General features: G+C 42.7%; 1 protein-coding gene across 3 annotated transcripts in view; it reads right to left on the bottom strand.

The window, feature by feature from the left end:
• The window catches only part of LEPR (leptin receptor), a 61103-nt gene extending 51266 nt beyond the window's left edge, over positions 1-9837 (bottom strand). The window contains exon 1 of one of the 3 annotated variants that reach the window (XM_075936173.2): positions 9350-9837. The gene's annotated coding sequence lies outside the window, so the exon portion shown is untranslated. Of the gene's footprint in view, positions 1-7964; positions 8052-9349 lie in introns of those variants that run through there. The other 2 variants (XM_089780456.1, XM_006125028.5) reach the window with 2 other exon arrangements.
• Between the last annotated feature and the right edge of the window lie 3517 nt (positions 9838-13354).

Below are 13354 nucleotides of genomic sequence, written 5' to 3'. Positions count from 1 at the left end.
GATCATGGTGCATCAGTGAGGTATGTACTCTCATTTGTCCTTGTCAGTACATAGACCACACCTTGATGTACTAGGTGCAGCTTCCATGATGCTTTCACTGTAAAACCTAAGGAGGCTGAAGGTGGTCCCTACAAGTAGATCTATAACCAAGAAGAAGTATCATACTTGTCTGGTTAGGAAGATGGCAAAGGAATTTCTGGTCACTGCTTCCATGTGAGTAAGTAGTAATAAATCAAATAGAACTTGGACATCAGGTATTAATATGACCACCAGTGGACAGATGCCCCGGATAGAAAATGAGGTCACTGCTACAGTGAGTTCCTTAGAATGCTTGTTTTTTCCTACTACCATCACATCTGTCTAATGTGGATTTAGTTGGGGCAGCTTCTTTTTATCTTTGTTCCAATAACATTCAGAAACTGGAAAACAGTCCCATACACATTTGTAAAGCAAACCAAAGTTAGAGGTCATCTGCACATTCACTGAACCTCTCCACAGCTCTGATATAGGGTAGGAAAAAAGCACCAACAGGACTAAGCCCTTTGAGACTTCATAGAGGGGCACCCTTAGGGTAAGGTGGCAGCTGCTGCTCCTGTTGTGTTGGATTGGGCTCTGAGTTTAGTGCCTTTTACCCCACCAAAGTGTGAACAATGACTTTAAAAAAATGAGTTAAGGGAGAAAATGCAAGTCTTCTAACAATAGTTGCAGAAAATAGGAAGCAAAATATAAGCACTCTGGGATAAGTAGGTTTGTTGCTTCCTTACTTCTAAATGAAGAGCATTTTTAGGTTAATGCCACAGTCCCGAAGTTGTATTTTTTATTGCAGGGGTGGGAAACCTTTTTTGGGTCAGGGACCACCGACCCACAGAAAAAATCAGTCAGGGGCCACACACAAAAAGCCCTCACTGATGTGGGGCCCAACTGAGAAGCAGAAAGACACTTTTCATATTCCCCTCAAACACCAGAGCCTGGGGGGCCCAGCGTAATAGATTTTGTGTTCTCCAGTCTCATGGTGGGGCAGCACAGAGGCTGGAGCACCATCACAGGCTCCCCAATGCAGGGGGGGCAAGGTGGAGCCTTGGGGGCTGTATTCAGGCAAGCCAGGGCCGCATCTGGCCCTTGAGCGTGAGGTTTCCCACCCTTGTTTATTGTCTCGTACATAATTCTAATCACAGTGGGGGTGGGGAGAGAAAGCCGGGTGAAATCAAAGAAAGGATGTGGACAAATTCGAGAAAATCCAGTGAAAGGCAACAAAAATGATTAGAGGGCTGGGATGCATGACTTATGGAAAGAAGCTGAGGGATTTGGGCTTATTTAGTCTTCAGAGAGAAAAGAGTGAGGGTGGATTTGATAGCAGCCTTCAACTACCTGAAAGGAGAGAAGAGGTTCCAAAGAGGTTGGAGCTAGCCTGGTCTTAAGTAGCAGTGAGGGAAGTCTAGGTTGGTTATTAGGAAAAACTATTTACTAGGAGGGAGGTGAAGCACTGCAATGGGTTACACCTAGGGAGCTGGTGGAACCAAGGCCAGGTTGGGAGGGATAATTTAGTTGTGTTGGTCCTACTTTGAGCAGAGGGTTGGATTAGATGACCTCCTAAGGTTCTCTTCCTTCCCTAACCTTCTATGATTCTACAGTTCTTCCGTGATGTGAACAATTATAGCAAGGACAAATACTAGAAGTCACTTATCTCCAAGAGTTAAAGCACCACCAGATATTGCAGAAACTGTACTGAGTATTATCACAAAGGTGGTGTATGCATTCTTATTCTAACTACCTGTTGTTTCGATCCTTTTTCAACCTGAAATTTTCCTGCCTTGGCCTATGTCCAAAAAAATTAGTTGGCATTCAGGCTTTATAAAGTGCAATGTTCTATGACTTGCCACAGTAAAGAAACGAGCAGAATAATCAACTTTTCTAAGCCCAGGTTCTTGGCTTAGAAAATGTTTACAAACCCAACATCAACCACTTGCTAGCTACCCCACCCACCAAGATGCAGTAACAGCACTCAGATAGGTATATACACACATATGCAATTCAGGAAGAGAATATAAGTTGTCTGACATTCTTTCAGCACTGGTTGTGGTGAGAATGGAAGGACATAAGCCTCCAGTCACCTGTCCTTATAGCATGGCATCTTGGGTGGAGGTTCAGCTCTTCTACTCCAATGCACAGATAGGAGTTTTATAATTGCAATAGCACCTAGCGCTATAGGATCGGGGCTTCACCATCTTACACACTCTGAAAACAAATTGTATGTGAAATTCCCTACCTTGATTAGTGATAGCAGCAAGTATGAGAATGGAGAGGTGGAGGCTGATGAAACTAAGACAGGTAATTACAAAACAGTCTTTATTACATAATACACTAGGTTGATTAGCAGGGGAAAGGGATTCCAGGCCCAGCCCCATCAGTTTTACAGCAGAAAAACAGCTGGAAACATCTGGTGGTTTACACTTTCCTGCCTAAATGGTTCTCGGTATTTCACAAGTGAAGCAAATTGAAAAGTTACTTTTCTTCTAGATTCTCCCCTCACCCCTACCCAGCTGCCTTGATAAATCAACATACAATTCTTTTAGTTTATACATTAAACATGCAATTTAAAAATAAGGGATGCAACAGCAAGAAAGTCTATTCAGTAAAATATTAAGTGACAAATATCATATTCTTGAGACGAATAGGGCTGAGTTACTTTAGCTGTTATTGGTAATTGGACTGACTGGTTATGAGTTTAAGGCTGCTATTATTGCCACAGTGGCAGGAGCCCGCAAGCCTTTTTAAATCTCTGCCTGGCCAGTGCACTCTGGGCAGCACTGAATGGTCATGGAGATTGGGAGAGATCCCGGATAACTGGAAAAAGGCAAATGTAGTGCCCATCTTCAAAAAAGGGAAGAAGGACTATTCAGGGAACTATAGGCCGGTCAGTCTTACCTCAGTCCCTAGAAAAATCATGGAAGGGATCCTTAAGGAAGCCATTTTGAGGCACTTGGAAGAGGGGAAAGTGATCAGGAATAGTCAGCATGGATTCACGAAGGGCAGGTCGTGCCTGACCAATCTGATTAGCTTCTATGAGGAGGTAACTAGCTTTGTAGACATGGGAAAGTCAGTGGATGTGATATACCTTGACTTTAGAAAGGCTTTTGATACGGTCTCCCAAAATATTCTTGCCAGCAAGTTAAGGGATTGTGGATTGGATAAATGGACGGTAAGATGGATAGAAAGATGGCTAGAAGGTCGGACCCAGCGGGTAGTGATCAACGGCTTGATGTCAGGATTGCGGTCAGTTTCTAGCAGAGTGCCCCCAGGTTCTGTTCTAGGACCAGTTTTGTTCAATATCTTTATTAATGACCTGAATGAGGGGATGGATTGCACCCTCAGCAAGTTTGCAGATGACACTAAGCTAAAGGGACTATGTCTAGACTGCAAGCCTCTTTCGAAAGAGGCTCTTTCGAAAGATACTTTCGAAAGAGCCTCTTTCGAAAGACAGCATCTAGACTGCACGTTGAACTTTCGAAAAAGCGGCTTGCTTTTTCGAAAGAAAGCATCCAGTGAGTCTGGATGCTCTCTTTCGAAGAAGCCCTATTTACATTGAAGAACGCCTTCTTTCGAAAGAAGGCGTTCTTCCTCGTGAAATGAGGTTTACCGCCATCGAAAGAAAAGCCGCGTTCTTTCGATTTAATTTCGAAAGAACGCGGCTTGAGTCTGGACGCAGGTGAGGTTTTTTCGAAAAAAGGCTATTTTTTTCGAAAAAACCCGAGTCTGGACACAGCCAGGGAGAGATAGATACGCTCTAGGGAAGATAGATACGCTCTAGAGATAGGGTACAGAGTGACTTAGACAAATTGGAGGATTGGGCCACAAGAAATCTGATGAGGGTCAACAAGGACAAGTGCAGAGTCCGGCACTTGGGACGGAAGAATCCCAAGCATTGTTACAGGCTGGGGACCGACTGGCTAAGTAGTAGTTCTGAAGAAAAGGACCTGGGAGTTACAGTGGATGAGAAGCTGGATATGAGTCAACAGTTTGCCCTTGTAGCCAAGAAGGCTAATGACATATTAGGTTGCATTAAGAGGAGCACTGCCACCAGATCCAGAGATGTGATTATTCCCCTTTATTCGGCTCTCGTGAGGCCACATCTGGAGTATTATGTCCAGTTCTGGGCCCCCCCACTACAAAAAGGATGTGGACGCATTGGAGAGGGTCCAGTGGAGGGCAACCGAAGTGATCAGGGGGCTGGAGCATATGACCTACGAGGAGAGACTGAGGGAGTTGGGTCTGTTTAGTCTGCAGAAGAGAAGAGTGAGGGGGGATTTGATAGCAGCCTTTAACTTCCTGAAGGGAGGTTCCAAAGCGGATGGAGAAAGGCTATTCACAGTAATGATGGATGGCAGAACAAGGAACAATAGTCTCAAGATGTGGCGAGAGAGGTCCAGGTTGGATATTAGAAAAAACTATTTCATTAGGAGGGTGGTAAAGCACTGGAATGGGTTACCTAGGGAGGTAGTGGAGTCTCCATCCCTAGAGATTTTTAAGTTTCGGCTTGACAAACCCCTGGCTGGGTTGATTTAGTTGGGATTGGTCCTGCCTAAGGCAGGGGGCTGGACTTGATGACCTTCTAAGGTCTCTTCCAACTCTATGGTTCTATGATTCTAAGGGCCAGCTATGGGAGATTAGCCCAGTCCTCTACTTCTGCCCGAGGCCCTACCCCTTCTGGGTGTAGAGCCCGGGACTCCCCCAACTTGCCCAGGGGCCTGACAAATCTGTCAGCCATCCTGTGGGGGGTCTATTTAAACTGGCTAAAGATTGATGAAGCTCTAAGAACCTCAGAGGACGGATCACTGCAAAAGCATAATTACCTGAATATCATGTTTCAGTTTTCTCCGTTTCTTGCATTTGCTTACAAAAAAAGCTAACAGCTGCTAGTTAATGGGAAACGGGAACATAATATTGTGAGCACACAGCAGCCACTGCCTTCAAAAAATAAAATAAATGCTTTTAAATATTAAAGAGATTTAAAAAAAAACATAGAACATCCTAGAAATAATGCTTATGCATACCAGTGGCAGGCCTGATTTTCAAAGGAGCTGAGTATGTGCAGCTTCCATTGAACTTCAGCAAGACCTGGGGGTACTCAGTCAGCATCTCTCAAAAGCAGGCCCTTGGATTTTTATTAGATTTGTTCATTTTCATATAGAATGTTCTGAGCAAATGAAATGTTTTGGAAATTAACTGTGAAACTGATTTTTAGTGAATGTTTTTCTTATGGATTATGCCAAAATTTTAGCCATGAAACCCAGCTCCTTCAGTTCTCCACATTAAGTATTATACAGTCACCAATGGAACAATTACCCCGCATTCCCTCACCAAAGTGCCTCAGTTCTGAATCTCAAGAAATTAATAGGCTACCTCCATTCATGCCAGTACCTCTCTGCCAACGAGAGCTCCAACTAGTGCTAGACACAGCTCCTCCCCCGCGGATTTAAATAAACATGTCCGCCGCTTTTTTTCCGGCTTGGGGAAAAGCCGGAAAAAAACGTCTAGACTGGCGCGATCCTCCAGAATAAAGCCCTTTTCTGGAGGATCTCTTATTCCTACAGGTGTTTCCATAAGAAAAACTACAGGTGTAGGAATAAGAGATCCTCCGGAAAAGGGCTTTATTCCGGAGGATCGCGCCAGCCTAGACGCTTTTTTCCGGCTTTTCCCCAAGCCGGAAAAAAAGCGGCGGACATGTTTATTTAAATCCGCGGGGGATATTTAAATCCCCCGCAGATTTCCCTATGCTGCCTTACCTGCTTTGCATCCCTTTTCCGGAATTTGGGGCCAGTGTAGACGTAGCCTTTATGTTTAAAATTGCACTCCTTGTAATCCATGCCAAAATTTGATAAAAGAATTTTTGCACAGTTTATTTAGGCTCATGATACAAATTCACTGAAATGACTGAGGTTTTACAAGCTGGTTATTTTAAAGGCTTACTAGAGAAAACTATAACTCTTGTTCTTTGCAGGCATAAAATGTTTCCTTTAGCACTTTATTCTGCACTATTGAATGCATTCAATTTATTCTATGCAAAGCTGTTGTAAATTGACATTTAAAGCTTTCCTGTATAGCTGCATGTAGCAGTTAAGGATTTCTCAGTGTTTTCATTATAAATGTTATTTATAACTTGCTTGTCAGTAATTAGCGTATTAAATTTCACATTACGTACTGTTTTGTCATTATGGACCATAATGGCTCCTATAGTGTCAATGATTCAGAGATTAATGAACTGTCTACTGCATGTTCATTGAAACTTGTTTTCTGCTGACTTGGACATTAAGCCGAAAGGGAAAGGGCGCTTGGGGGGAGCTAGACACAGATGCTGTCTTTGTGAAAGGCTGATGTACTACCTAATGCATAAGCAAGTTTAAAAAATCCACAGGTATAAATTGTAGTTCTCACTGGAATAGTTACATATATTTTTAATGTGTATCTTTAAATTGCATATGAGTCTTTACTTCCCCAAAACTTTTCCCATGAAAACTAAATGGAAAAGAGGTCAATGGATCAAGAAATGTTCTTTCTCTGGCTAATTTCTGTATCTGATTTGACAGGTCACTTTTAGGTTACAACTGAATGTATATATCTTAAGAGTTGCACTATCTTCATTGCTCTCTTTGCCGGCATACTGCATCTACATACATTTTCTAATTTGGGTGCCTACAATTAAAAAATCTAAAAATGAATTTAGGCACCATCATAAAGGTGGTCTGATTTTATTAAGATGCTGAACAAGCACAACTCATATTTACTTTCTGGAAGATGAGGCTGTTCACTATTGAAAAATCAAGTCACTTTTATGGGAATGCCTAAATTCATAATTGAGATGTGATAGACAAATTCAGTCATTTTTGACAAATGTAAAAAGCCAGGGCGCACTCCAGCTGAGTAACTTCTGACCAACCTATTTCTGAAGAAATATTATCATACTTTTCTTTCCAAATACCCGCAGTCTATTTTTACAGGAGAAAGGTCTTTCTGTACAGTTACTGACCCTTTTTAGTCTTGTACAACTGCACATGATGCAATGAAGAGTTAGCTATACTAAAAATCGTAGAACGGCCACCCAAGTATCCCGAGAGAACCTGCTTCAATACAGAAAAAAGAAACTCCCCCTCAGTGTCACTTCCCTTGTTGTCACCTACCATCCCACAGTGGAATCCGGAGGGGGACTCATCAAATATAATTACAATCCATGCTTGAGGGGGGCACTGTCCTGAAATTTTACCAAGTCCTTTTTTCTGGCCTGTAAGCATGTCCCCCCTCTCAATCTCACTAAGCTCATCATCCAAAGCATGCCCCCTGCAGACCAGAACACAACAGACCCTGTCAGAACAACAGATGCAAAAACCTGAAGGTACAATGATCAATACTGCCCCTCTCCACACCCACACCCTTCAAAATCCACATATACCTATCACAACATGCATAGTACATAGTGCAGCACATCAAACACTGCAACACATATAGAAGAAAAGAGACAAATCACTACACTCTTGAATAAACTCACACAGAGACATAACAAAAAGTCAGACACCCTGTCAGGCATGAGTGAATGTTTTTCACAGCACAATCGGTCCATATCTATCAATTCTAGTCCTCAAAGGAAATCAGTACAACACCTTCAAAAGACCAACACAGGAACTTAAATTCATAACTCTGCTAGATACTAAAAATCAGTATCTCAATAGAGGCACTAGTTCCATGGTTCATTACAACAATTTGTAACATACTAATCCTCCTTTGTTCTATGAATGCAGAGGTGTTAATTGCCCATTTCATTTTAAGTGTTTTTCTGCAACATTTTTAATTCCCTTATGTTTAACAATTTCACTTCCACCCTGAATTTATCTAGTGAAACTCTGCTTACTTTTTCAAGGCCTGAAGAAGAGCTTTCTTCCACCAACAAATGCAAGTCCAATAAAAGATATTACCTCCCACACCTTGTCTCTCTGTTTCTGGGTACCAAAACACAGCTACAACACTGCAAACAAGAAAATAAATATGCAGAACTATTGAGTCTCATTTCCAAAGTCCTACTTATACCCTTTTGAAAATATTTCAAAACTGTCATTTTATTGGCTGTTGTTTTGACAATGTTAGTAAAACTTTACTTTTGCCTTAGATTGTTACTCAGAAAAAAAATCAAACAGCCTAATGGATTATGAACATACACGTGCGCACATGCCAACTTCTGACTTCAAATATATCTCTTTGGTTAACTTCTGCTGTTTTCCTGGGACCAATTCCAAGAGAACTCAACACATTGCTTAGTTGGCAAATGTCTGTTCCTTGTGGAATAAAACTCAATAGCAAAGTGGACTTTGTTTTGTTAACGTTTTACACACCCCAACTTTTTAAAAAGTATGAAAGATGGTGTAATGCAAAATGTCTTTTTTCCACAAAAACAAAGCTACACTTTTCATTGCTAGGACCAAACTGCATTCATATTTGATATAGCAAATAAAAATAATGTTCAGTTTTCCTCTTTCATCACTTCAAAAATTGACTGCTAAGAAAACTGGGGTTGAAAGCTGTTTGGGAGAGAACCATCACATGCTACTTACTCATTAATGTTCTGAGAATATACCCCAGGTGCTGGAATAATTTTTATAGTGAGGGTGTGGAGAGCCATTAAACCAAACCAGATACCCTTTGTATAATGGAAATCTCTTCACGCAGCACCCCAAGTTCCAATACCTGATACACACCTAATCCTGTAGTGCCAAAACATAGAGGCCACCCTGTCCATACACAAGAGCCGTCCTTACCTGTAGTACCTATACATTCTACTGTATCTACTTTAAACTCAGGGTTCAAACTTGGCTTTAAATTGTCAGGGTCTCTTTTCAGGTGAAAAGATGCAATATTACTTTCCATCAACTCTTTTGCAATCATAGTTCTCAGTATTTTCCAGCGAGCCCAATATGCTGGCTGCAGTCTCAGGCTGGGCAGGCTGCAGCATGGCCGGAAGGGCTGTCACATTCCCTGGACGCTTTTCCCCACACAGGTTGCGCTGCTGCAGACGAGACGGCTGCGGAGTTGGCTGCAAGGCAGGTTCCTCGCTAGTCCCCTCCGGCCTGCCTGACAACTCCGGGCTAAAGTGACCCAGCGCGGAACGTGGGACTGGCCGCCAGGGTCTCTGAATCCTGCCTCGCTGCTCCCTGCTCGCTTGGGGGCCCCACCGCGCTCTCGCCCCGCGCAGGGGAAGTGGCCCAGGCTGGGAAGCAGCCTGCAGACGGGCTGCCCGGGGCGCGCTCCCCAGCCCCCCGAGCTCCCGCAGGAGCGCCCCGCAAGCCCCTTCCCGGCCGGCACGTACCTTCTCCGCGGCTCCTGCCTCTCCACGCGTCACCCCGCGGGGACCATCTCCTCGGACGCCGGCCTCGCCTGCTGCCGGGCGGCGAGCTGGCCGAGCCCCCTCCGTGCGCGCTGCGCGGCGGGGCTGGGGTCCAGCGGCCGGGGGGAGGCGCAGGGAGGCGCCACGTGGGGCGAGGCGGCCGCCGCTCGCGCTACCTGGGCAGCTGCTGCAGCTGCCACAGCTGGGGCCGTAGGAAGCCGGCCAGGGGCTGGAGTGAGCATCACGTGGCGCGGCTCTGGCGCCCGGGGCTGCGCCTTGTCACCGTCCCCTGCCTCGGGCTGCTGCCCCAGCGTCCACCGAGCTGCGTCCCCGGGCTGCCCGGCTCTCGCGCCACACCCACCCTGCCCTGCTCTCTGCCCCGCGGCGTGCAGCGCGCCACGGCTCTGCCCGGCACTGACTGGTGCCACGCGGATGGGATTGACTCCAGCACCTCATTTAACTTTCTGCCACCATCACCTCCTCCCCCGCTCGCAGCCACCCGCCCCTTGGGCCCAGTCCGCCCTGCTGCCCTTGCCTTCCCGTTCTTTGGAGCACGAGGGAGTTTGGTTTTCAGTGGGAGATGGAGAATGCCTCCTGCGAATACAGCCAAAATCCTGCTCAATGTGCGTGGCAGGCGTAATACCTTTCACACCAAACTCCATCTTCCCCACATGGGGACCCCTCAGCCGCTGGGCTGAAAGCCTGTCTGTTATTTATTTGCATTGGGTTAGCAACTCAAGGCTCTTTGCTAGAGCTGTTCAAATAACGGTTCAGCTTGAGAGGGGAGCAATAGAAAAGTTGTTCAGGGTAAAGTGAAACAGTTTGTTTGACCCAACATTTAGTTTAGCCCTTTCTATTTTGTTTTTATCCATTTCAAACTCATGTTTAATTTTTTTTAAAGTTGCTTCAAATTGCCAATTTGACACATTTCATGTCAAGACTGCAAAAGTGAAAGGCTTTGTTTGTTTGTGAGGACTTCGCCTATCTAACACCAATATCTATGACTTGTGTTGTTTTAGTTTATCTAGCTGAGGTTAAAATTTACTTACTATCTGGGAGACCACACTTAAATTCTAAAGAATGAAATCAAGCTAATTGGTTTGGTTTGTGGGTTTCTGTTTTTGTATTATATTTCTTTCATTAAGGATTGTTCACAAACAATTGACTGCCAGTAATACATTCCTGTTGTGGAGGTATAGTATGGTCCCAAGATATTAGGTATGAAGAAATAATATCTTTCATTGGACCAACTTCTGTTGATGAAAGACACTTTTGAGCTATACAGAGCTCTTCTTCAGGTCTGGGATAGGAACTCAGCATGATCGATACTAATATTTACAATTTAAGCAGTTGCTTAATAGCGCCTGATCTGTTAAGAGACTTGCTATTGATCCAGCTCATCAGTCAGATGAGCACATAAATGCTTCCACAAGGAAGCTTCCATATATGTTTGTGTATTCCTCTTTGAAATTCGCATTCTTCAAATGAACATTCATTAATGCCTATCTAATTGATTGGGCATGGAGGCAGAGGGACAAAAATACCACACTATGGTGTATTTGGTCCAAGCAAATTAATTAAAAAAGAAACTAAATATTCAGAGATACTTTTTGCAGATACTTTTCTCCTGTATTAACCATGAGTAACGAAGAAAATGTATTGACAGTACTTATCTTTTTCCTAATGCAGAGTTGGTCTGTTTTACCTAAATTGAGATTAGTGCTGTCTGAATCCATAGTTTAAGATTTGTAAAAAATTAAACTAAGGTCTGTTTGAATATTTTGATTAATGGTTTTAAGAATGCAGCATGCATAAATATCTAATTACTAATGTAAAACGTGACAGTAAGTAAAAGTAGAAGAATATTTGCCTGATATTTGCCTACTTCCTGTGTCTCTCAAAAGATCTTTATATTTTCACAAAATAATGTTATAATAAAATTAAAGTTGAGAATTATAATGATACAAATATCCCTCTTGTGTTAGTAGAAAAATAAAGATTATTTGCTTTTTAAGCACCAAATTCAGATACTTGAGATGCCCTTACTTATGCTGAATAGCATCTTATTCCACAAACCTGCTTCAACAGTCCTAGTCAGAGAGTTAGATACTACAGTAGTTAGTGTGAGTAGGGGTATCAATTGGCAGTAAATTACCTTATTTTTAAAAGTTATGAAAATGTTAAAGTCAATGTCCTGTCAGATTTTCCCAAATTAAAAATGTATGTAGCTGATTACATGAAGTTTTTGATTGTTTAAATTCAACACTTATGAGCAATAACCCAGTGTTCAGGTACAAAAGAAGAATTGAAATTTGATTAGGAAACATTTGTATTTTAGATAATTATTATGCTTTCTAGCAGCAATTAGAAACACAGTCTTTGTAAAAAATATCAAGATAGTCATTTTAAAAAGAACTGTTATCCAGAAAATATGTATTTTTAAAATTGCTACATTAATTATCCAAATGCCATAGAATCTCAGTTGTAAAATAAAAGATAAAATAGGGATGTAATAGTGTAATTGATTAGCCGATAAGCAACAGCTTATAGGTTAATGCGATAGACTACATGCATTTTCCTTCTCCCTCCTTCCCCAAGCCCAACCAGTACATTTTTTAGCAGGCTGGCCAGCAGCCCAGCTCAGTTCGGGCTCATGCTGGATGTGGGACCTACCTCTGCTGTGGCTCTACATTTAAAGTGTATTAGGAGCCGGGCAGGTAGGCATTTAAAATATATTAGGAGTTGGGCAAGCAGGCAACCTGGCTCAGTTCCGGTTTGTGCTGGGTCCAGGAGGTCAGGCCCTGTCCCCCCACAGACAGGGGCTGCTGCCACCCTGCACTGCTGCCTCTTTATCAGAGGCAGGAGCACAGGACAACAAGCAGCTGGTTCACAAGAGGAACTGGTTTTTAAATTGGCTCCTCTCGTGGACTAGCTCCCACCTGGCATCCCGCGCTGCTGCTGGCCCCGCCCCCAGGGACTATAGAATAGTCGACTAACTGATAAGAATTTGTGAGGTTACTTAACTATTCAGTTAACTGATATTTAACATCCCTTGGACAAAATTCTGGAAGTTTCGTCATTGTTTTCAAAGCATCTAGGATTCCACTCATTCTGTTTTGGATTATTATTGAATACTTATTTGGTTTGCCCACACAAATCCTCCTCTTCATGTGTAAATGGAACATTTAAATTCATGACTTTTGCATATTAGTCACTGAAGGGCTGTACTTCTGAGTTTAAAAGCCATTTTAAAATGGCCAGGCTCTAACTCCTGTTGCGTATCAAGTGACCACTTTTATCTATAAGTGGACCTATTCACTGCACTCAGACTCTTAGGACTATTCAGTATAATGCAGAGTATCACAATCTGTCCCAAGTATTTTTTTTAATATAGCTCTAAATTCACCCTCCAGAGAAGCTGTTTGGGATTTACTTTCTCTTAAGGAAGGTACAATCTGGGGCCTACAACAGGAACACCGTTGTAGCAGATTTTCAGTTAGAACTAATCTCTGGATGGAACAGAAAAACCAAGATAATGTTTTACAAATAAGAATAATGCTTAGCCTGTAACTCAGCCAATGAACCATTATGTTGAAAAATGTAGATAAATTTTCCCCAGTAATTTCTAGAACACTCATTTCCATGAAATGTCTGGATTCAGAGTGACACTATTTCTCTCTCCTTTTGTGGCCTCTATTGTAGACATTGGCGGAAACAATCCATGCATTTGTTTTACTAACAATTCTACTTCAGATGATGAGACCACCCTGGTAGGAAAATGAACTTGAATGGTTACAGTAAGTTATATAAAAGCTCTAATTTGTAATGTCCATATCTTTGCTGAAATTTAAAAAGGGGAGAAAACCATTATATTACACAATATATAGTTCTGGCTCTAAAATGAATAATGACACACTGTAGAAGAACTGCAATTTACCATAATGACATGCCACATAGCTGTATTTAGAAGTTATCGTCAATTAACAA

Source organism: Pelodiscus sinensis, chromosome 9, assembly GCF_052426305.1.
Source record: "Pelodiscus sinensis isolate ZL-2025 chromosome 9, ASM5242630v1, whole genome shotgun sequence".
NCBI lineage: Eukaryota > Metazoa > Chordata > Testudines > Trionychidae > Pelodiscus > Pelodiscus sinensis.
The sequence above is the reverse complement of the archived record's forward strand: the minus strand, read 5'-3'. Positions and strand labels throughout refer to the sequence as shown.